This window comes from Sus scrofa, chromosome 13 (genome assembly GCF_000003025.6).
Source record: "Sus scrofa isolate TJ Tabasco breed Duroc chromosome 13, Sscrofa11.1, whole genome shotgun sequence".
NCBI classification, from domain to species: domain Eukaryota; kingdom Metazoa; phylum Chordata; class Mammalia; order Artiodactyla; family Suidae; genus Sus; species Sus scrofa.
The window spans coordinates 184,017,706-184,042,462 of record NC_010455.5 but is presented as its reverse complement, the minus strand read 5'-3'; the positions used below and the strand labels follow the sequence as shown (position 1 = coordinate 184,042,462).

At 33.8% G+C, this 24,757-nt stretch overlaps 1 long non-coding RNA gene across 1 annotated transcript in view; it reads left to right on the top strand.

Annotated features, from left to right (window-relative positions):
- LOC102164036 overlaps positions 1 to 20,328 on the top strand; it is a 135,027-nt gene extending 114,699 nt beyond the window's left edge. Inside the window, exon 3 of the long non-coding RNA XR_002338010.1 lies at positions 18,115 to 20,328. This is a non-coding gene — a long non-coding RNA (uncharacterized LOC102164036). The remainder of the gene's footprint in view (positions 1 to 18,114) is intronic.

Genomic DNA, 24,757 nt, shown 5'->3' with positions numbered 1-24,757 from the left:
GCCTATGTTTGTTAGGCAGGTCATTGAAGAAGTTTGCCAACCATATTCCTAGTTCATACCTAAAGCTTCCTGATAGGTCATGAATGATGAAACATCTGAGAAATGCCACTCTCAAGTTTTCTGATACTTGGACATTTTATTAGGTAACATGATGATATGTTGGTTATTCAGTTAGTTTTAGCCCAAAATGATTTAAAAAGATAGAGACAAATCTTGTACTCTCAAGTTAAAAAAAAAAAATATATATATATATCCATCTTATAGAGACCTCAACTATGTGGTAAATAGAAACAAAGCTAAACTTAAAATACATTAACTGGGTAACATATATAAATGCATGAAGACATAAATATAAAAGAATGAGTTATAAATTTCTCTGAATCCATAAGTGAAATACTAAAGTGGTGCTGTTTCATGCTTTGAGAGCATGTCTTTGTTTATGACCCAAGAAAATTCCTCTGAAAGAAATTGGGTTTTATGCAGAATTTGTTAATAAAAATCTTAATTTATCCATCAAGTTATATGTCTCCCTGAGTTCTTCAGAATCTACTGAGTAAAAAAAAAGTCAAACTTGACTTTTGGATCAAAAGGATGAAAGAAACTGATTATGTGTTAGAATTTTTTTTATGATTTTCATTGCTGTGTAAGAAAAAATGCTGATTACTTTAAAAATATTGATTAAAATACTTAAAGATTTTCTAACTGAATATTTATATATATATATCTACATATGTAATTCCTTTGAAAATTTTCTCTATTACTATAATATTTTAAGTGTTTAAAATTATATAATTTAAATAACTGTATTCTTTCTTATTCTAATGCAAATGTATAGAAACTAGGATTTCAAAATGTTTATTCACATTTTATGCTACTTAAGAAAAAGTATTTTCCCTTAATATAATTTTAATAAGATTTTAATATCGATCATATGAAATTTCCTTCTGCAGTGTATTCTACTGGAAGAGAACACAGGCAAAACATTCTCTGACATCAACCTTATGAATGTTTTCTCAGGTCAGTCTTCCAAAGCAACAGAAATAAAAACAAAAATAAACCAGTGGGACCTAATCAAACTGACAGGGTTTTCCACAGCAAAGGAAACCAAAAAGAAAACAATAAGACAACTTACAGAATGGGAGAAAATAGTTTCAAATGATGCAATGGACAAGGGCTTAATCTCTAAAATATACAAGCAGCTTATACATCTCAACAGCAAAAAAGCCAACAACCCAGTTGAAAAATGGGCAAAAGACCTGAATAGACATTTTTCCAAGGAAGATGTACAATGCCCAACAAACACATGAAAAAATGCTCAACATCCCTGATTATTAGAGAAATGCAAATCAAAACTACCACAAGATACCACCTCATACCAGTCAGAATGGCCATCATTAATAAGTCCACAAATAACAAATCCTGAGGGGGTGGTGGAAAAAAGGGAACCCTCCTTCACTGTTGGTGGGAATGTAAGCTGGTACAACCACTATGGAGAAGAGTATGGAGGTACCTTAGAAATCTATACATAGAACTACCATATGACCCAGCAGTCCCACTCTTGGGCATATAGCTGGATAAAACTTGCCTTGAAAAAGACACTACACCCAAATGTTCATTGCAGCACTATTCACAATAACCAAGACATGTAAACAACCCAAATGTCCATGACAGATGATTGGATTAGGCAGATGTGGTATATATACACAATGGAATACTACTCAGCCATCAAAAAGGACAAAATAATGCCATTTGCAGCAACATGGATGGAACTAGAGACAGTCATACTGAGTGAAGTAAGTCAGAAAGAGAAAGACAAATACTGTATGATATCACTTATATCTGGAATCTAATATATGGCACAAATGAACCTTTCCACAGAAAAGAAAATCATGGACTTGGAGAATAGATTTGTGGTTTCCAAGGGGGAGGGAGTGGGATGGATTGGGAGCTTTGGGTTAATAGATACAAACTATTGCCTTTGGAATAGTTTAGCAATGAGATCCTGCTGTGTGGCACTGTGAACTATGTCTGGTCACTTATGATGGAGCATGATAATGTGCAAAAATAGAATGTATACATATATGTGTAACTGGGTAATCATGCTGTACAGTAGAAAAAAATGTATTGGGAAATAACAATTAAAAAAATATAAATTAAAAAAATTTGTTGTTTCATTACTGACTCTCCTCATGCATTCCTATATGTTCAATGATTTATGAAGTTTATATTTTCATATTCATATGTATTGAGATATCATAAAATATTTACAATTAGTGCTGCATATCTTAAGCACTGCAATAAAATGTGTATGTTTGCTATGTCAAAGAGCAACATGGTATGGACTTATTTGCAATCTCAGAAGAGTTTCAGGAAAGGACTAGATATCAAATAGTTGGAGCATATTTGGTTGAGTTATAGTTTCTTTAAATATACTTACTTATTTTACAGATAGCCAAAATTGAACAACCATTCTTTCTACTTAGCCTTTAGTGCACTTTGTTTCCCATTAGGCATGGTAAAATTTTTAGCTTTAGTACAGTACTTTAAAATGTATTTTTCTTAAGTAGACATAATAATATATTTCGAAAGCTTTTCTCTGTATAGCATTCATCTGTAAAGCTGACGAAATAGTTGTGCTGTGAAATTGATTACTTGGGCAATGAGGCAGAGCCTAATCCTTGATATTCAAAGATAATTCTCTGTCCTGGCACAAAGTAGCTCTATTATCTAAAGGCACTTTCTATTTTCCATAGTGCTAGATGCTCAAAAATGGGAAATGAATTTGTAGTTTGAATTCAAATATATATATCATTAGTAAAATAATTTTGTATGTAATCATTATATATTAAAATATATCAATCCCTTTATTGATTTAAAAGGGACTTTTATGAAATCTGTTTTTATATGTAAAAGACCTGTAGTATAGTGATTGACATAAGGAAAATGTCTAAAAATTAGGTGAACTCATCTATGTATGTCTAGATACATACTCATCTGTGTAAACATGGGACTTTTTAAACTAAATAACAATAAAAAAAAGTTTTAAATAAATACATAAATAAAACTTATTAGGAGTTCCCACCATGGCTCAGTGGTTAGCAAACCTGACTCGTATCCATGAGGACATGGCTTCGATCCCTGGACTTGCTCAGTGGGTTAAGGATTCAGCATTGCCATGAGCTGTGGTGTAGGTCGCAGATGTGGCTTGGATCCTGCATTACTGTGGCTGTGGTGTAGGCTGGGGTCTACTGCTTCGATTGGACCCCTAGCCTGGCAACCTCTGTATGCCATGGGTGCGGTCCTGAAAAGACAAAAAAATAAAAATAAAAAAATAAACTTATTAGGCATAACTTAGACACCTATTTAAACGTAAAAACAGACAAACAAAGGGTCAATGCATTTCTCATCTCTTAGCCATTTCTAGAAATATGTAATACTATAATTTAATTTAGTTATTTTAAGTGATTTAGATACCTCAAAGAATTGGATTGTCAAATCAAGCTCCCATGGATCAGAGATATTACCCAACATCAAGCCTTACTAATCATTTCAAATTCAGGAGAGATCAAGCTGCACAGGTGAAGCATGGAGTCGAGGGAATCCTTGGTTCATCTCCCAAGAAAGCGTCTTAGTCTTTCTCTGGCCCAGGTTATTAGATGAGGTTTCTACATGAGGTGTACACCCAAATGGAACAATTTAGTTTCAAAAGCATTTCCATTTTACACTCAGACTGTTGTGTAGCTTGCATTATGTTTTCCAGGGAGACATGCAGGCAAATTCAGAGATTCTAGGTTTGTTTGCTTTAAGCAAGCCTAGCCAACCAGATGGATTCTACTAAAAGCATTCCAAAGATAAATTCTCTATTGCTGCCAAGACCAGTATGTTTGTCTCTAATGTTCTTAACAGGAGGTGCATCTTATAACTTGCCTTGTTTCCTTTTTTGAAGTGCCTTTCCCTCTATAATAGGATTAAAAGTTGTATAGTCCAGCTGCTTAACTCTTTCCTTCCTAGTAATATATGAGAACTTAAAACTTTCCCTTTCACGCTCAGCAAACTGTAAAAAGTTTCTGTTCAATCGTCAAGGATGGCATTTAACGGTCAAGAATTGGATTTGTTCACTGTGTCACTGATTTACTTGTGGTATTATGTTTTTCAGTTATTTAACATTTATGGATAGTTACTATATGACAGAATCATTTACCATGATTATCTTGAGGCCAATACAGATAAATTTTTTTGTCCCTAAAGAAAGCAGTTATGACTAGACCATCAGCCTCAATTGAAAGGAAATAAGTTTATGAAATAAACATGAATGATGTAGTAAAATGTTATAAAACATTCTAGAATAGGTGACAGTTATTTTTAGAGTTTTCATTCTAGCTCATATCAATATACAATATTAATATTAGGTCTCTGCTTAGTTTCTCATAGGCCTAAGTCAAGATGCTAAGTTCTTACTTGGAGACTCTGAGGAAGAATTTTATTCCAAACTCAGTTGTTGGAAGAATTCAGTTTCTTTTCATTGTAGGACTGGAGTCCCTATTCCCTTTTTGTCCAGGAACTGCTTTCCCTTTCTAGATGCCACCTGCATTCGTTTTCAAATGCTCCCTCCATTTACAAGCCAGCAATGACACGGTCAGTCTTCCTCGTACTTCAGATTCATCTGACTTCATCTTCTGCCAACAGTTAAAAAAACTCTTCTTTTAAAGGGCTTATAGGGAGTTCCCGTCATGGCTCAGTGGTTAACGAATCCGACTAGGAACCATGGGGTTGCGGGTTCAATCCCTGGCTTTGCTCATTGGGTTAAGGATCTGGCGTTGCCCTGAGCTGTGGTGTAGGTTGCAGACACAGCTCGGATCCTGTGTTGCTGTGGCTCTGGCCTAGGCCGGCGGCTACAGCTCTGATTAGACCCCTAGCCTGGGAACCTCCTTATGTCGCAGGTGCGGTCCTAGAAAATGCAAAAAGACAAAAAAAAAAGGGGGGGGGCGTTATATAAGTAGATCAGCACCGTCTTTTTTCTGGTCAACTTCTTTGTAATCTTACCCACATCTGCAACATCACTTTTCTATGTAATGTAACAAAATCATTGGAATAACACCTGGAGGTAAAGGTCATGAGGGATATCTTAAAATTCTGCTTAAACAGGGAAAATCCATTTTCAGACACATTTAATATTCAAATTCCTTTAATAGCATAATTACAGATTAGCCTTTTAAATATTTTTCCTTGTAAAGCTATCAGATTTCCATTTCTCTTGGGGATTTTCTCCAGTTTGCTGTTCAATGACACTAGTTAAGTTTTCTTCATTATTATTAAGAATTGCATTTATATTAGAGATTGTTATTCATTACTTTTTATCTCTTTTAAAAGACATAGGCTGAGTTAGTAGATGAAAGCTACAGAATATTTCACCAAAATATTATGCATTTTCCCCACAAAGTTGATACACTAAGTACTGTCATTGGGTATATCTTGTCACTCCTTAAAAGTAAGAACTGAAGTACTTAAAACTAATGTTGTGAAGAATACTAATATAATGGAAACACTATAGATGTGATGAATATATCTAGGGTCCTATTTAGATAATTAATTTGTGTATTTACACAGACTGTATAGCTTAGCAGAAGAATCCAAGCCAAGGGATATCCAGTACTGACTTTGCCACAGAAAAGTTATTTATAATAAAGTCCAGTCTTTTAAAGCAGGGTAATGGAAAATTTCCAATTACAGAGCATATTGTTATACAGATGTTGCTCTGTCTAGAGTAAGATCCTACCACAGAGATTAATATCAAGGACACATGATGATAAATGCTTCAAAAAACACCAAACCCAGATCAATTAACCTATGAGACTATATTACACTCTATCTTCTTTCTTTTGAAGCATGAATGACTGTAATTGAAGATCCAAGGCAGCTTAAGGAAAACCCAATTTTTCCATGAAGATTTAGTCTTTTGTTTAGAAAGTGTAAAGAAAAATAGCATTTATGAGGATCTGAAGAGCCTCTAAAATAGTCACTAACATGGCCATTTTAAATATAAACACCCAAGTTGGAAATCTCCACAATATCTTGAGCCTACCTACATTCCATGTTATGTGGCTGCCTCCATTTTTAAGCCAGTGATGGGATGATGAAACCTTCTTGTGCTTCACATCTCACTGCCCAGCTCCCATTAAAATGTCAGTCTCAGAGTTCCTTTGTGGCTCAGTGGGTTAAAAACACAACTAGTATCCATGAGGATGTGGGTTCGATCTCTGGCCTTGCTCAGTGGGTTAAGGATATGTGGCTTGAATCTGGTGTTGCTGTGGCTGTGATATAGATTGGCAGCTGCAGCTTCCATTTCGCCCCTAGCCTGGGAACTTCCATATGCCACAAGTGCAGCCCTAAAAAGAAAAAAAAATGTATCAGTCTAGCTTGCTGCAACCATTATCCAAGACATTGCTACTGTGAGATGGAATGTTAGATATTATGTAATCAAAGAACCACAGGCTCTCCCATCCTCCTACTGGTCATTGAATGCCAAGTGCAAATGTTGAGACTCTAGCCAACCATAGATACTGCCTCCTCCCTGAGTAGCTAAAATGGTACCTTGCCATTATGATCTTGGGCTAGAGTTCCCACCAGTACCCAAGCATCATCTCTAAAAGGCTCTGGGAATAGCTGACCTCTGTGTTTTATTTAAAGAGCTATAAAAGTTAGTATGCAAGTGGATTTTGACAGAGGCAGATTTCTCAGACTAGTATCCTCACATGACTCTAGTGCGTAACTTCTTTTATTCTTCATTCTTGCTAAATATCTATTTCCTATAATTGATTTTAAGTCTTAAGTTTACTCAAAGTAGCTATATCAAAACAGCACCTACTCACCATACATGCTTTTTTAGCCAAACAATTAACTCCTCTTATCGACCACTTTTTCCTCTGTCAGATATTATGCTTCTTTCTGAACAGATAAAATACAGATGCCATGAGGCTGAAAAAAAGCGAGGTACTATATCCTTTCTTTTTTCCAATACTGACTCTAACCTTTCCATGCTTATGTTCAAGTTGCCAGACTATCCGAAGGAGCTTACCCTAACCATAATTTATAAGAAGGTCCTCACCTCATCAGCTATTTTTACTTACTGCATTTAAACATACATTTTTGCCATTCCACTGAATGGCTCATAAATGTGACCCCCATAAACCCACTGATTGCTCAATCAAATGGATATATTTTAATTATTGTTTAATCTTCCTGAAGTGTTTTATACCACTGGCATGTCTTCTATATTGTGATTCTTTCTCTCTCTCTCTCTTTTTTTTTTTTTTTTTTATTTAGGACATCATAGTTTCAATACAGTTTTTCTGAACATTCTTTCTCAAATGTCTTCATTCAGTCTCCTTTCCTTGTCCTCTCATTATTGATGATTCCCAGAACCCCATTATCAAATTGTACCTTCTAAAGTTCTTTATGAAACAGTATATATCCCCTCCTAATTGCTTTTCATTTATTGCATATATTCTTATAATTATCAAATCTAAACTTTATTTTAAACCACTTTTGTCAATTCCAGATATATATTTCTTTTTCAGGCATACACTTATTGCTCCCATCATGAAATTCTTCAGACATTCACATTCAACATGATCTGCAGTTGGAATATAATGGCTTCAGCCAGATCTCACTGAATGTGTATGGATATTTCATATTTATGGAGACAAACTTTATTTCATTATTTTAACATTTTACAGTGTAATTCTATATAAAGCTTTAGTAAAGTTTATTACAAAAGGCACATGAACATTTAGTTTAGCTTTTTCTCTAGAAGCAATGGAACAAAAAAGTTTTCAGAGAGAGAGAGACATGATAAATAAATAAATGGAAAATGGACATTGATGCTCTCCTCCTTGTGGTATGAAATCAGGACCAGGTGAAGGGGAAGAAAAGGTGATCACAACTATGATCGGTGAAGTGGTGTGTTTTTAACTTACTAGATAACCAGTTATACCATTCATCTATTACTTATAGCAGTGACTCTCAAAGGAAAAGAGAAAGTAAGCATTCAAAGACAAGATAGAAATCATTCCTAGCTAGTCAAATGGCCCATTGCAGAATGTATCTAAGTGGTAAGACTACTTTCCTTGTATTTATAAAATTATAATGCAATAATTATGTTGGACAAAACAAATGTTTCTTTTAGTCAAATGAATCCAGTAATTCTCCTTTGAGTATTGTGCCAAATTTTTATATAAATGGATAAATTACCTATATTAGGATCCTCTTTTTATATATCACAAAAAAGGATACTAAGAATAAAGCATATGCCTGCAGAATATAGTAGAATTAGCTGAAAAACAACTGTTTCTTCCTGCTGAGTAAACTTTAAATCACCAGTCTGCTGAGATAAAAAAGCAGTACATATTTTGGAAATCATCTAAGAAACTACAAAAATTATAGGGAAATCATAGGATTTTAGATCGTGAAGGGGACTTAAAATTTTAGTCTGAATAATTTATTTCAGGAGCAAAGAAACAAAAGACATAAAGGGTCAAGTACAATCTGAAATACTCTAGAACTATTCTAAGAATGCATGCATTTTTGGATTTGGCAACCAGTTCAATTTTCCATACTTCTAGAGATTTTCAGTTTTCCTTTGAAATAAGTGAATTCAACAACTTCTACTTTGCACAAAAGTACAAGACTTGAAAGTGTGATCTTTCAAACTGCCGTGGAAATGTCTAATTGCTACTTTTTTAACGCAAATTAATTTTCTCATATGCTCAATTTAAGTATCATCCAATTTTCCTCTCAGTGGCCTTTTGCTTAAGGAGTAATTACATTGCTGACATTTTTAATTAAAATAGTGCAATCTATTTTACAAAGCATTAGGCCTGTCATTGATTTTAGATCCTGAATAAAATTTTGGTTGATGAATCAGGATATATGTCTTAATACTCTATGAAGCTTATATGTATTAGCATACAATTTAAATTGAACAGTATTCAGATAAAAAGTCATTTTTAAAAAAAATCAATAACATCATTAAAATTAGGATCCTAATACAATGAAACAGATTATATATATATATATATATGGGGGAGTCCATCTTAATAAAGCTTTGTATCTAATAATTTTAATGTACAGTTGGACAATAGAGATTTAACATTTTGGCACTCGTTGGAGCTCTGAAAAATAATCTGTGACTTATTATATATTTATTAATATATTTCTGAATTCTAAAGTATGTTTTAAACTCTTAATGAAGAGAAGCTGTGAGTCACTTGTCCAGTACACTGAGACTGTTGGTAATATAATAAATGATGCTTCTAAACAAAGGGTGGGGAGGGAATGGACCTGTGCATTCTGAAAGATAGTAATCTCAGTGACAAAGGAATCTCAGTAATCTGTAAATGAGGACAAAGCAGAGATCTAGTCAGGTATGTAGCAGAAGAAAGTCACCTAAAAATTCCTCAAGCAAAGGCTGTGAAACCTAGTTAGAAGGGACTCTTAATGCATATAGATCTATATTACTTTTTAAAAATTTTTGTTTTATTATTTTTTTAAATGGCTGCACTCACAGCATATGAGAGTTCCTGGGCTAGAGGTAGAATTGGAACTGCAGTCCTCAGTAGCCTACGCCACCGACACAGCAATCCCAGATCCAAGTCACATCTGCAACTTGTGGCAATGCAGGATCCTTAACCCAATGAGCGAGGCCCATGACAAAACCCACATCCTAACAGACACTGTGTCAAGTTCTTAACCCACTGAGCCCCAGTGAAAACTCCTGGATCTATATTACAAAGTGAGGGAGAGACTATGATCAAGCCTTGGTAGTTCAGTATATCTTACGAATTATCTAGTATTGTACATAGTCAGACATAAAATTACTCAAAAATTAGACTTCTTTCTCAAATTCAGATCTTGGGTAAACTTACCACATTTATGACTTCATTCTGTTAGTATTTATTTAACCCAACAATACAACATAAACTTAACTTTCTTCCAATAATATCCTTTGATGTAAATTCCTCCACTATTAAATTTGGTATGTTCCCTATGTGGCCAGGGGCTAAATGTGATTTTTTTTCCCACTGTGAGAGATTATAGGTGGTAGTATATGTTTTCAAAGCTTTAATTTTATTCTCTAATTTGAGCCTCTTTCAGATAATTCTCATGTTTTTGCAGCTCTAGGCATTAAGCAGTGGGTGGAATTTAATGATGAAAGCAACTGATTTTATTAATGCAAATACAGCAGCTGCATCAAATTCCTATTTACCAGATGTGATAGTTTGGAAGGGGGATAGTGAGAGCCTTTCTTATTGCCTCATGACTACTTTTTGGACTGACAGAATACACAAAAAAAATTCTGCCCCATTAGGGAAATTTGAGAAGTCACAAGATGAGATGAAGCAAGAAATCAAAATATGAGAAAAAATATTGAATATATCACCCATAAATCACCATTTGGGTAAAAACTGCATTTGTCAATTATTGACTTTACACAGGAATAACATTCCTTGGTAATGAATAAAATTTCTGGAATTAAAATTAAATAAACTCATTGACATCTGTTCAATCTAGCTATGAGAACAATAATATATTTCTAAGTTTTATACTAATTTAAATTTTTTCTGAAACATTTTAAAACTATAAAAATATTTTCATTTTAGCCATAATTGTCTCATTTCATAGGTTTAAATTCAAATGATTCATTCCATATAGACTGCATCTTGAATCTGAATCCTGAGGGGTATAAATATAGATCTTTGGGTATAAGGAAATTGTTTACCATGTCATGTTAAAATTTTTTCTTGGGCATAAGACAAGATAAGACCAGAGAAATGATTTAACTTTTCTCTATTTATATAAATATACAACAATATTTGATCACTAAATACTAAAGATCAAGTAATTTAAAGAATAGTGTAATATTTTTGTATTTTATTTGTATTATATCTAATAACCTCATTGAATTTCTAAATTCTGCTTGTAGAGACATAAATTGGTACAAGCTTCTTCTCAAAACATAGAATATGAGTCAAAGACAAAGAGACAATAAAACTTTGATATAAAAGTTGATTTGCTCAAAATTCACTCTATAAATCATTTGACTAATGTCAAAAGAAAATAATACAGGACAATCTATTGTAGTTTTCCTTACTTTTTGAAGTATGCAATAGAGAATGGAAAAATAAAAAAGACAGTTTCAGGCAGGGTTGAGTATTGTAAAGGAAGTAAAATATAAGATAGTGTTATAGTTGAACATAATGAGAAGAGACTAAGTAAGGCACTTAGGGAAGGCTTCTCTGTGCAAGTGAAATTTGATTTGATTCTTAGTAGTTGACTAATGCAATAGTTCCAGACAAAGTGTGAGCAAATGATAAATAACTAAGGTGAAAATAAGCTTAACATTTTCAAAGATAAGAAAAATGATCAGTGAGAAAACTGATCAATGACAAATGATCAACTACAAAAGTGGGAGGAGAAAGATTGGACAAGGGCCTCATAATCTTGAGTGATAGATACCATGAAAGGGAAGTCTTAAAATCAGAATCTGTTTTTAGTAGATATGCATTTCCTGTTGGAAATTTGGAATTAAAATGCCAGAATAACACTCTGGAATCAGATGATGAAACATTTTAAGCCATAGGTAGGTTTATGGATTTATTTAAATGTTCAGAGAAGGCACCAGTAAGATTGGAAGCACCTCAACTTTATATTGTGAAGGACCATGACTTCTGTTGGGTGAATGTACTCTGATGTGGGAATATGTTAACATTTGAATCAGTGAGATATGTTAGATGCAGATATAATAATATAACTTACATTAATATATTTATGACCGTCAAGAATATGTTTAATTAATTTTTTCATATTCATATGTATTCTGAAAATTGTGACAACTATAACAGTTCCACTGCAACAACTAGAAAAGCTCATTCCACTGCAAAAATTCTAAGTTTTAAAGACACTAAAGGGCCCTAGAAACAATAAAGAATAAGATTGGAATTCCAGAGATAGGGGACTCTTCTTACATTAGCTGACTATCATTTCATTGGCTAATTTCTCTTAGTGACACTTGCTGATTATAAGCTGAGGCCAGGGAAGTGCTTGGCTCCGTCTTCATACTAAGCCTATGCTGAGGAACACCCCTGAAAGTAACTGTAAGTCTTTTGGAGCTTTATAGAGTTGATGCAGGAAACAAAGTAAGAATACTGCCCATATAGTCATATTTCCCCAACGGACAAATTCTGAATCTCAACTTGCCAGCAGGTAGCTTATTTACTGCTAAACGGAGTAGTATCTCCTACAGTTGTGTTGTACTCAAGACAAGTCCCACCAGAGAAATGGAGCCTGTCTCAAAACACAGTTCTTTTTCTGCTCAATATATCTGCAAGATTTACAAACAGGAGGAGGCAAGAATCTGGGGAGCTAAATTTAGATTTCTGCAGGTCAGAATCTCCCAGATTTTCAGGGCTGAGAAAAGAGAGATTTGACAGGCTCCAGTCCAAAGATTAAAATGTCCCAATAACATGCTCAAAGAACAGAGATAGAGCAGAGGTAGGTAGATTGAGTCTTATGTAGAATAGAGTCCAGAGACAAGCCAATACAATCCCTATCTAATTCAAGATCGACTCTTAACCTATCTTCCTAGAGAAGGAAGGAAAGCCCTCTCTTGCATTAGAAAACCTTCTGGTAGTTCTGGTAGTTGTTTTGTTTTGTTTTTTAAATCAGACCTACAAAAAAGTAAGTAAAAGTTGACTAGTAATATAAAGAAGCAGACAGAACAATAATCCAAGTAGTGAACAGAATATAATGAAGAACTTATAAATGTACTTAATATAATGTAAGAAATGACAGACAAATGGATGAAAAATGAAAAGTTCAATAGAATGTGTTAATCTGTAAAAATAGAATCAACTGTAAAATAAAATATCTGTAAGAAGGAAACCAAATCTGTTGAATGAATTTAACAGACTATACACAGAAGAAAAATTTGTGTACTTTATACATATATATAATACATATACGTACATATAAAGCACATGTATAAAGTAAATAAAATGTAAACATTGACTATGGGTGGTATACATAAGCATTAACAGTGATGATGTCTAGAATTGCTGATTAATCCCTTTTATTCTTTTTCCTCTTCCTTTTTCTATTTCATTTAATATCAAGTATTGTTTTAGACTGAATAATTGGCAGTAGCTACTGAAACAAATCTCCCCCAGATCTCACTCTATTAGCATAGCATTTTCTCCTTTCCCCTGATAAATAAAATGCTGATATTTCTCATCAAGTGGCCCTCCTGAACAGCTGTCCACTAAGTGGTGACTGCGAGGCCCAATTTCTATTGTGTCCCATTGTGACTTCCACAGTGACACAGGTAGGTCCTCAGAGTCCCCTGCATCTTAGGGTTTGGCAAGAAAAAGACAAACTTGGGAAGATTGTGCCATAATCACATGCACCCTCAGTGACACACACAGCACTTCCATCCACTCCCCTGTGTACAGTGGTATCATGGTTCCACTGCAAGCAGGGAAATGGAGTGCCTGATAGGTGGGTCACTCCCTGAAACAGCTCGACACAACAGAAAGGGAGCATAAATCTGTGCAGTTCAGCAAGCAAGATTTGCCACAAAATAATTCATGCAATGAAGCAAATTACCATCGACATGCAAAATAATAACATTGCTTCTACATTTCAACTGTCTAAATGGTTACTTAAATTATGTCTTCTGTTCTTCTCTATGGTTATCCCTTAAATTGTGCCTATTTATTTAATTGAGCAAAGGAAATTTTGCACAACTTCAGTGTATCAAGAAATTGTCTTTAAAAGTTTTAATTGCTTGTAATTTATCAGAGAAAGAGATTACTTATATTTTTCACATTTATCAGTCTCTTTTTAATGTACTCATTAGATTTTATGTTTTCCACAGTTTGAATTTACAAGCAAAGGAAAAAAATTATAGAGTTATTTTGAAAATAATCTTTATGTATACATGATGAATTGGTCACTTTTCATACTTCTTTCATTCCAAAATAATTTTTGACGGGGCAAAATTTGTAATTCCGTAACAGTACATTATCATTTTAACCTGTTTTCTGATCATTATTTCTTTAAAAAATATTATTTTTATCTTTCTTTATATTAAAAAATAATAAAATACTTTTCAAGAGATAATATTTGCTGTGGATTTCCTCAAAATATAAGTTAGTGGTCATACATCTTCCACACAGCTTCTGTTTGACTTTGTGGTCCGTGTCCCCATCCCACTCTCTCAGCAAAGTCTTGAAGCCTAACTTACATGACAAATTCAAAAGACTCCCACAACTTCCTGTTTCCAAACAGGTTCAGCCAACGGGAACCCCAGAAGGAGCTGGACAAGGGAGCATAGAAATGTCAGGGTGCTGCTTCTTCTGGGTTTATCCATGACCCAACACTATGAGCTGCTGTGTCTCTGAACCGAGTATTAGTGCTTCTCTTAAGGGTGATCTCTTCTATTTCAAATTAAGTAAAGAAACAAAAATACCCATCATCATTAAAACATATATATACTAAATTATATGTCTATCCCCACTGGACCTCATTATTATTTGGTCATAAAAGATTTTAACCATACCATCACTATAACTTTATGTATACTTTTTTACAGGCAGAGGCTTTGATTTTTCTGTCCTTTATTTAAACATTAACAGGATCACAGAATATTGTTAATGGAAACAAAATACCAGTGTAGTAAAGAGCCAGAATGTTGATGTGTAATTCAGAAACACTGATCACATTTAAAGTGATATTTAGTCACTATCGTAAATTCTCACTTTAGGAAGGTTATGAGAAAAAAAAAGAAAAAACCTCAAGAAAAATATATAAATAGAAATGTGATGCATAGCTGGAAGAAAACCAATTTGATAATACATCTGAATATTTTCTAGCCTTCTTCACTATACTCTAAAGTGAATGCAATAGAGAGATGATAGATATAAATAGATGGTAAAGAGATTTTATAAAGTTATGTACTTTATTAACATGTTTTATGAACTGACTATATCTTTGCTTTTTTCCTGATAAATAGAATTGTATTTTTATTCATTTTTTTGTCTCTCTCTCTCTCTCTCTCTCTTTTTTTTTTTTTTTTTTTAGGGCCACACTCGCAGCATATGGAGGTTCCCAGGCTAGGGGTCTAACTGGAGCTGGAGCTGCTGGCCTACACCACAGCCACAGCAATGCAGGATCCAAGCCTCATCTGCAACCTACACCATAGCTCACAGCAATACTAGATCCTTAACCCACTGAGCAAGGCCAGGAATCGAACCTCTATCCTCATGGATGCTAGTTTGATTTGTTTCCACTGGGTCATGATAGGAACTCCAGAATTGTATTTTTAGGTACACTTTTTAAGCAACACATGGTCATAGCTAAAACTGTGACATATAAAAAGTACATCCTTTTAGAACTTAGCATGCTCATCCAGATGTCTAGCTCTCCTTCTGCGAGCACAGGGAATCTGAACTGTCTTACCTCCTCAAGTGGTAGACATGTGCATGCTACTTGCTTTGGCCTATAAAATAGACAAATTGTATATATGAGTAGATATACGTGTCACGTCCATGAAGAAGCATGCACTTTATGGTGCTAATCTTTTCAAGTCTCTCTTCTCTTGCAACAGAGAGAGTAAAACAATCTTTCTGTCTCCATGGAATTGGCCTATTCTGTAATTTCCATGTAAATGGAACCACACAACATATAACCTTTTATGTCTGGCTTCTTTCCTTTAGCCTAGTGTTGTTAAGATTCATATTGAAGTATATTCCTCCCTCTTTTTGATCCACTTTCTGAAATTTTTATTAAACACAAATGATGCAATGCTTACTATCTTATATCTTTTTATTGAATTTTCATCCACTTTATATTATCTATTTACCATTTCAGGAGTAGAAAAGTGTAAAAGATTAAATATATTTGATTTACAGCTGATTATTATCTGACTAAAAAGTAAATATTAACCCAAAGACAGTGTTGGAGCTTAAAGAAAAATACAAAAACTCTTCTTGCTATTGTAATATATTCTCCTAAATGTTTCTAAAAATATCTTGGAGTTTTAAAAATGTATCCACCTTCTGTAACTCATTTGAGAGAAAATGTGACTCACATAAAAATTTAAAAATTTAAGTAGATATCTTCTGTGAAAAAAAGCATTAAAGTCTTTATTTTGATAACTGATAAATTTTTAGATAATTTCAATGAAATTTTAATGATGCAGAAACTGTTCTTTTTCATAAATAGAAATGAACTATATCCAGAAGTCTTAGGATCAAAAGGCATTACATTTTACTTTAATATATGTGAAGATCTAAGATACTACTCAATACTAAGAAAGCTACAAATGAATTCTTCACCCTGGGTATTACTGACAAAAAGGATTAAATAAATACATTTGGTTTCTTTTATTTCTTCTAAAGCATGAGCTAGCTACAATAGCAGAGTAAAGCTTCATATTTCTTTTACTGTCCTGTATTGCAAAGTCTTATCTAATATAGATGGGTATTTAACAACTTTTTCTCATGCCTATAGGATTTTGCACTTTAAAATTATAAATTTCTCTTTCAACAGTCTTAAAATTATTTTGCCTACTATAAATTTGTTTTTACTAAAAATGTGTTTTCTCCCTCCCTGCTGCTATGGTATTGCTTCTGTTTGCTACTTTTTTCTTATTCTACCTCTTGGCATTCCCATGGATTCTTCAGTATCATGATGATGCATTTAATCCTATAATTGTTCATCGTTCCAGAACTTCAACTTTTTAGAAATTATTTTTGTGAGTCCCTTGGTGGCTCAGTCTGTTAAGGATCCAGCATTGCCACTGACGTGGTGTGGGCTTGATCCTTGGCCTGAGAACTTCTGCATGCCGCTGGTGCAGCCAAAAAAAAATATTTTCAATATAAATGTTAAGCTGTAAAATGCATTTGGCATAGAAAGAGCAAATATAAGATGAAATATAATTTGAGGCATCAGAAACCTATCATTTTTAGTGATTTAGGATCTTTCAACCATGTTGTTAGTTATTATTTCATGGTTATTTATAGGAGCTTTTTCAAATATAGAGACTTCTGAACTAAATATATATAAGCTGTTATCAAGGCAGATCTAAGATCTGTGTACTACAACACTGCTAATAAAGTGAATGCAGTTCCAGCATCTAAAAGATGAAGGGCCGAATGCTAAACCATCATTTGCACAGATACCTAAATATGTTTCTCCAACAATCTGTTCCAGTTTTGGGCTCCCATGCAGAAGTACAACATGGGCTTTCCATTAACTTTTGAAGCTTTATCTGAAAACAGTGGCTTCCAGTAATGTAGTAACTCAACATTTTTCTGCATTTTCTACTCTGTAATATAGATATGAGGCAGTCGCAAAGATTTATCATTAGCACCTAGCAATATGCTTGTGTTGTCATTCAACTTTGTGAATTTTGCACACATAAGTTTATTTATTGAGTCTATTTGTTTAGGCTACAGTCCCTACTTATTTAATCAAACAGAATTCTAGGTATTACTATAAAGCTATTTTGTAGATATGGCTATTGTGTGTATGTCTAGATGTAAAGTCATTTGACTTTTTTTAACTCAATGAATTTTATTATATTTATAGTTGTACAACAAACATCACAAATTATAGAAGGTAGTCTTTATATAAAGTCAACTAATTTTACTGATCTGATGCTGTAAAATCAGTTGACTTTACGAAAAGGAGATTACCTTCTATAATGTGGGCAGGCCGCATTCAATCAGCTGAAGGCCTTAAGAACAAAAACAGAGGGTCCCAGAAGAAGAAATTCTGCCTCAATACTGTAGCATTAGTTCTTATCTGAGTTTCACATGCTGAACCACCCTACTGATTTTAGACTTGGTAATTTCACAAACATGTGAGCCAGTTCCTTAAAATAAACCTCTTAACACATACCCACATGCATACTTTTTTTTTTTCACACATACCATGTCTGTGTATGTGTGTGTATACATATGGATGTCTGTATTTGTACATATATAATCTTCTGTTGATTCTGTTTTTCTGGATAACCCTGACTGATACAATCATTGTCTTTCTTTTCTTCTGTAGCTTCCTGGTTCTCATCCGAGTTCTCATCCCATCTCCTCCCCTCTCTCTCCTCTTCTGTGCAGCGGTGTTTGTGTTGGCCAAGGTGATTGTTGGGATCTGGCTGAGGGGGAAGATGAGTTGGAAATATATATCATTGATTTTTGGTGGGATGTATGTATGTGGTTTTTCATGACTTTTCTCTAGATTTGTCTTCTTTCTATACGTTTCCTTTCATATAGCCAGACCTGTGTCATTTCCTCCAAATACTTCTTTTGCCCACTGTGCTGACATTGTGAAATAAACATGCAGGGCTAGATGCTATAGCACAGCATGAAAATGCACTCCATAACCTGAGTTCTGAAGTAGAGGAGAAGAAAAATATTTGAAAAGCTGACACAAAAAAACTCATCTTTGGAAAATTCGGACACATCTTACAGATGCCATAAAATATTATCTTGACAAAGTTTTTTTTTCTGAATTAAAAAGAAAATTCTAAAATTTGGATAAAGAAATGTGAAGGAAAAAAGTAATAAGAAATCTAACTTGTACAAATGATAAGTAATAAGAAATATATTTTAATAAATCATGAGTGAAAGATCTTTCTTTTCTGTAGACTGTATTTAAAAATTGTTGCATTATGTGGTAATCCAAGAATATGCAGCAAACAGTAAAAAAAAAATTATAGCTTTGTCTCAAGAAGTTAAGTTTTCATTTTTATGGATTCTGATGTTTGCAGTATTTGTAACTTTTTCCAAAAATGTATTTTTAGAATATTTCTCATTCTAATAATCATGTATTTTCATATTGAATATTATATTCATAATGGGGTACACTTTAAGTTAAATTTTAAATTAACAAAGTATACAAATTTTAGGTGAAAATAATCCTTGCAGGGAGAAGTCCCTGGTTCCTGTTTCTTCTTTGTTACTGTAACTATGGCTTCTGTTCTAATTACCTGGGCTGCTACAGAGTCTCAGTCTGCCATCATCTTATAGTGAACCCACAGCCATTAAAGCCTGCTCTTTCATGGCCTCACAAGCAGCTCATAGCAGTTTCTACCAAAGTCACTGCTGAGGAAGAGTATCTAGAGGCAGGCCATCTGTATATATTTTTCTTGCTACAGAAGAAATAACAAGTGACCTAAGTGCCATGGTCCCTTGATCAGTGGTATCTGGGTTGTGTTGGCTCTCTATAAACCTGAGTGCAAGAGATTCCTCTTCTTTGTACGTGTTTCCTTTCTCTCACTATAGAAAAGTATTGTCATTATAAGTACAAATAATTTAATGGAATTTAATTCAAGGGAATGTCATTCAACCTTGAAAAAGAAGAAAGTCCTGACATTTGTGACAACATGGATGAACTTGGAGGACATTATAGTAAGTGAAATAGGCCAGACACTGAAAGACACATACTACATGATCTCATTTACAGATCTTACCTTAAAAAGTCAAACTAATAGATGCAGAGAATAGAATGGCAGTTGCAAGGGGCTGGAATGAGAGGAAAATGTGAGGATGTTGGTTAAAAGGTACAGTTCTGGGAAAAGATGAGTAAATTCTGGAGATCTAATGTACAACACGGCCACTATAGTGAATAATACTGAGTTATGTATTTGAAATATGCTGAAAGAGTACATCATATATGTTCTCACCCCCCCCCACACACACACACGTGCACGCACACACACACACACAAATGATAACTATGAAATGGGATGGATATGTTAATTAGCTTTGTTGTGGTAATTATTTTACAATGTACACTGTAAATATATACATTTTTGTCAATTCTATATGAGTAACACTGAGAAAAAAAAATTATAGAGGAAATAAAGAAACATTCAATTGTGTTAGAGGCTAAAGAGAAATATCACTAAAAAGAAAAGTATATTGGTGCAGACAAGGAATCAACCCCAGGAGATGCATCCATTCGCTAACCAACTTGGATCAAAACAAATAAAATTAGTTTCTGTCTAACGCAAAGCCCTCTGCAAGGTCACATATTTCTTGAGGACACCTCTCCTGAGTGCAGTGTCTCAGTGAACTTGATGACCTTAATACTATATTCTCAACACACCTCCCCCCTGAGGAAACAGACTGAAGTATCAGAGAGCTGTCCTCACTGCCTCAGCTCCAAAACACATCACACATCATATTATATTTGCCAGGACAGTCACGTACAGACTTTCATATAGAACCAGAAAAAAGGGAGATATGGATATTGGTGAGAAATGGATACTGGTCTACCTCAGGGATGTAGAAATAAACTTTGATATAGCAATTATTGGGTTGTAATGAAAGGAAAAAGACTTCCTCTGCAGCTATTCAAATAAATGAAAAACTAATGCATTGAGTGCTGGGAAAAATCATGAATGTATTTTTATCAATATTTTATTTGTTGTTACATTCCAAATTCTCCTTTTTTTCTCTATAGACCTATGTATTTCATACTATAAGACATATTAAATATAAAATATTAATTTAAAAAGACTCATTTAAACTCATAAATTATCACCTGGAATATAGAAGGAAATACCAGATCAGCATGAAGTAAACAGTTTACAGACATAGATTATAATGTTCCTTGCAGTTTCTAAGCCTTTGGAGTCTGTTTTGAGGCATGGCACCTTTAAACTCTTGGGGCTTTAACATTTAAGTTTTCTCCATAGACATAAAAACATAAAATTCACTCAAACTTTCCAGATCCAGTCACATACATGGCAGAAAACTAAAATAATCACTTTTTAGAAAACCTAGGTAAAAATGAAAAAGATGCGTACCGTTTGCATCCCCACCAAAAGCAGACAGGGATTGCCTTTTCTCCATATCCTTGCCAACATTGTTATCGCTTGTCTTTCTGATGATAGTCATCCTAACAGGTGTGCAATGATATGTCACTGCAGTTTTGACTTGCATTTCCATCTTGATCCAGAAGCCCTGTTGATTTAAATTTGTATCCCCAGATCCTTTTATCCATCTATGCTGGAGAACTACATGAAGATATTTAATTGGCATCCCAAAATTAACATGTATAAAACAGAACTAATATTCTTTTCTCCTCACTCCAGCCCATCCCAGAAGAGTGATTCTGGCCTCATATTTTTATTTTAATTTAACCAACGGTACAACTATTCAAAAATTCTCAAATCCATCTTACTTCTCCCCCTATATTATGAATAGCTGACGAATCATCAATTCCTGACTCTTTTACCTTTTATATTGATGACCTTTTTGTTTACTTCTCTCCATGTCTATATATTCACCAGCAGCCTACTTCAGGCTTTTTTCTTGTTTAAGTAGGTTTCTGAGGTGGCTACCAAACTTATTTTCCTGTCTCCATTCTTAAACTCTTTTGATCCATCATTTGAAGGAGCCAGTATTCTTACTCTTAAAATGCAAATCAGCTTATTCATTCTAGTGCTTTAAAACTTTCACTGGGGGTTCTATTGCAAATGGAAAAAAAAAACAAAAAAAAACACAGTTGTTACTTGGATTAGAAAAATCTGCATGATCTCTCTCTTCTTTGCTCTACAACACCGGTCTCTCTAGTGGGATATATACACCAAAAGGTAACAAAGATAATCCATCAAGGGCTGGAAGAAAAAATTCAACTTCTTTATTTTTTCTAGAATTGAGAAATATATTAAATTGAGTATCACATGTTTATTGTGCAAGTTATCTTGTCTCCTTTACTTGGTCTATATGTCAGAAAAGTTCTCTGGAGAAAGAATAAGGGTTTCAGATGCACAGAAGTTAACAATTATCCTCACATTCTTTTCCTTTAGAGTGTTCTGGCATTTTGCAGTTAATCTGTGCCTGATTTACGAATTACATCATTTAGGTAGACTGACACTTATAGTATGCAAAACTCACTTAAAAGTTTTCTGTCAACCCATTCCTCACATTCAAGGAATTATCATTTAAAAAAAATGTAGTGTTCACATTTTCTGGCTTTAATGTAAGATATCAGTTTGATTATGAAATGCAGTGGAAATTGAGACATAACAAAAGTTAGGTAAATAAAATAACTTAAATGCCACTTTTAATTTTTATTAATTTAAGTGTATTAACCTGCATCTTTGCCTTAAATATATGTGATGCCTTCAGATATTAGCAGATGATAGTGTGCACAAAGAAACAACATAGATGAGGTTCAGTAAGTTTAAAACCCATATTTTAGAACATAAAACTCTCAGTTGTTTGTGAGAGTAACTGAGTGACCAAAGAGAAGGTAAAGGAATAAAGCTGTTCTTTTAAAAATACAAGTTTGGACGATGGAATTGAAACCATGTGCCTATGATTTTAGTATGCCCAGCTGAGAATACTGTTGTACAGTCTGGTATTATTACAAAACTGTGTTCAGTGAAAGCAAGGGAAAAAAAAAAAAAAAAACAGGATTGTTGTTTCCCTGATAAATTCAAAAATGATTTTCTTCACCTCAATCTCATTGTTTTACATTTATGTCTGGCATGTTTTGATAACATACACTACTAGTGCTTATACTTAGATAATAACTTAATGTAACTAAGTAACTTTATGTGCTATGAAGGAATACTCAATATTATGACATGTGAATTCAAAAAAGCTTGAAGACCCCTACTCATCCCATGCTGGTTCTCCTCTCCTTGCAGTTCATATTTTAATCCCACACAGTCTTCCATTACTTGAACCTATTCCTTACTTTGTCAGTTCTTCCCTCACACTGTTCTTTATGGATCCTAAATTTTAATTTTCCCAACTGAGAACATTAGCCAGAAAGACAAATATATCTTAATGTTTGTTCAAAACAAGACCTCTATGTCTAGTACACTGCTTGGCACATATTGGCAGTAGCTAGATTTTTCTTCAGTGAATGAGCTTGTATTTTCCTGGTTTTGCTTATAAAAGCAAAAGCATAGCAGTGCTTTAAAAGATTGAAGCACATAAACTTTCCAGTTAATTCATTAGCAGAGACATTTAACATTACTGTTACAATTTTCATACATTTACTATTTAATATTCAGTCCGTCCTAAAGGGTACTTTGGGGAAGTGCCATTTAAAGAAAATAGAAAAGGAGAACTTAACAATTTGGCAAAGTTTCAAGATTTGGTCAATAGCAGAACCCTTTCCAAAGACCTAGGCTTGAAGTTTCTTATTCCTGTGACTGCAACTAAAAGTTAAATGATTCAATTCCATGAAAAAGGAGGAAACTAACTCATAAAACTATATCACTTCAAGGATCTTTATAGGTCATCTAACCAATCCCATTTTTCTAAAACACAACTGAAATCAAATGTTCTCATCCTTGGAACTAAATTTGAATATGTTCTTACAGAACAATGCCAATAATTTTCACATGAATGCTAAAATAGAACTGAATTTTTTTTATTTCATATAACTGTTTTTCCAGAGAATAGTTTACAATAATATTATAGAAATATAATCCATTATCATCTAATACTCCATTATCGATATTTAAGTACAATGGTCATTTCTCTATTTCTATCAGAATTGCTCTTATCATAATTCTGGGTTAAGAAAGTCTCAAGCCCACTAGTTCTACTAGGTTAATAATATCAATACAGTCTAACTGCTTCATCTGACTCAACCACTACTTATCTGGTTTTATATTTCCTAATGTCTTTGAGAATGAATAAGTAAGAGCATTCCTTATAGAGGAAACCTAGTGAGAAATAATCCAGTAACTGAAGAACTTAAAATTCCTTCCAGGAAAGTGATAAAAAGAGCTTGTGATTATAAGCAGCTTTACTCCTTATTGGATTGTAGGGAGCGAAAGGTAGAGAAACAGAATCATGTGGCAGAGGTAGACAAGAATTAGATCACTTGGCACTGACTTAACTTGGACATCATGTTAAAGTTATTTATCCTGATAAAATGAGAAACCATTGAAGGATTATATGCTTTTAAAAATGTTCACCCTTGATGAAATAGATAATACACTAGGTGAAGCTAACAATAATTGAAAGGAAATCCACTAGGAATATAGTGTGTAACTTAAAGAGATGGTGATACTTGGAATGGTAGTAATAAATACTTAGAAAAATAGATTTCCTGAAGAGAATATAAGACATAATATTGACAGGACATGATGAGAGATAAACTTGAGCATTAAAGTTGGAGAGTTATTAAAAATAATCACTTAGTATGAGAGTCTCTAGGTCCATCCATGTGGCTGCAAATAACAGTATTTAATATATGGCACAAATGAACCTTTCCACAGAAAAGAAAATCATGGACTTGGAGAATATACTTGTGGTTGGCAAGGGGGTGGGGGAGGGAGCGGGATGGATTGGGAACTTGGATTTAATAGATGCAGACTATTGCTTTTGGAATGGATAAGCAATGAGATCCTGCTGTGTAGCACCGGGAGCTGTATCTAGTCACTTAGGATGGAGCATGATAATGTGAGAAACAAGAATCTATACATGTATGTGTAACTGGGTCACCATGCTGTACAGTAGAAAATTGACAGAACACTGTAAAGCAGCTATAGTGAAAAAAAAAATAAAAAAACATTATACAAAAAAATTTAAAAAATAAATATCAAGTTCTGAATTATACAGCAGTATCATTATTAGTGGATTTCCACGGACTATTTCTCAATTCTCCGTACTCCACAACCTTGATAGTGCCAATACATTTTTTTTTTGTCTTTTTAGGGCCA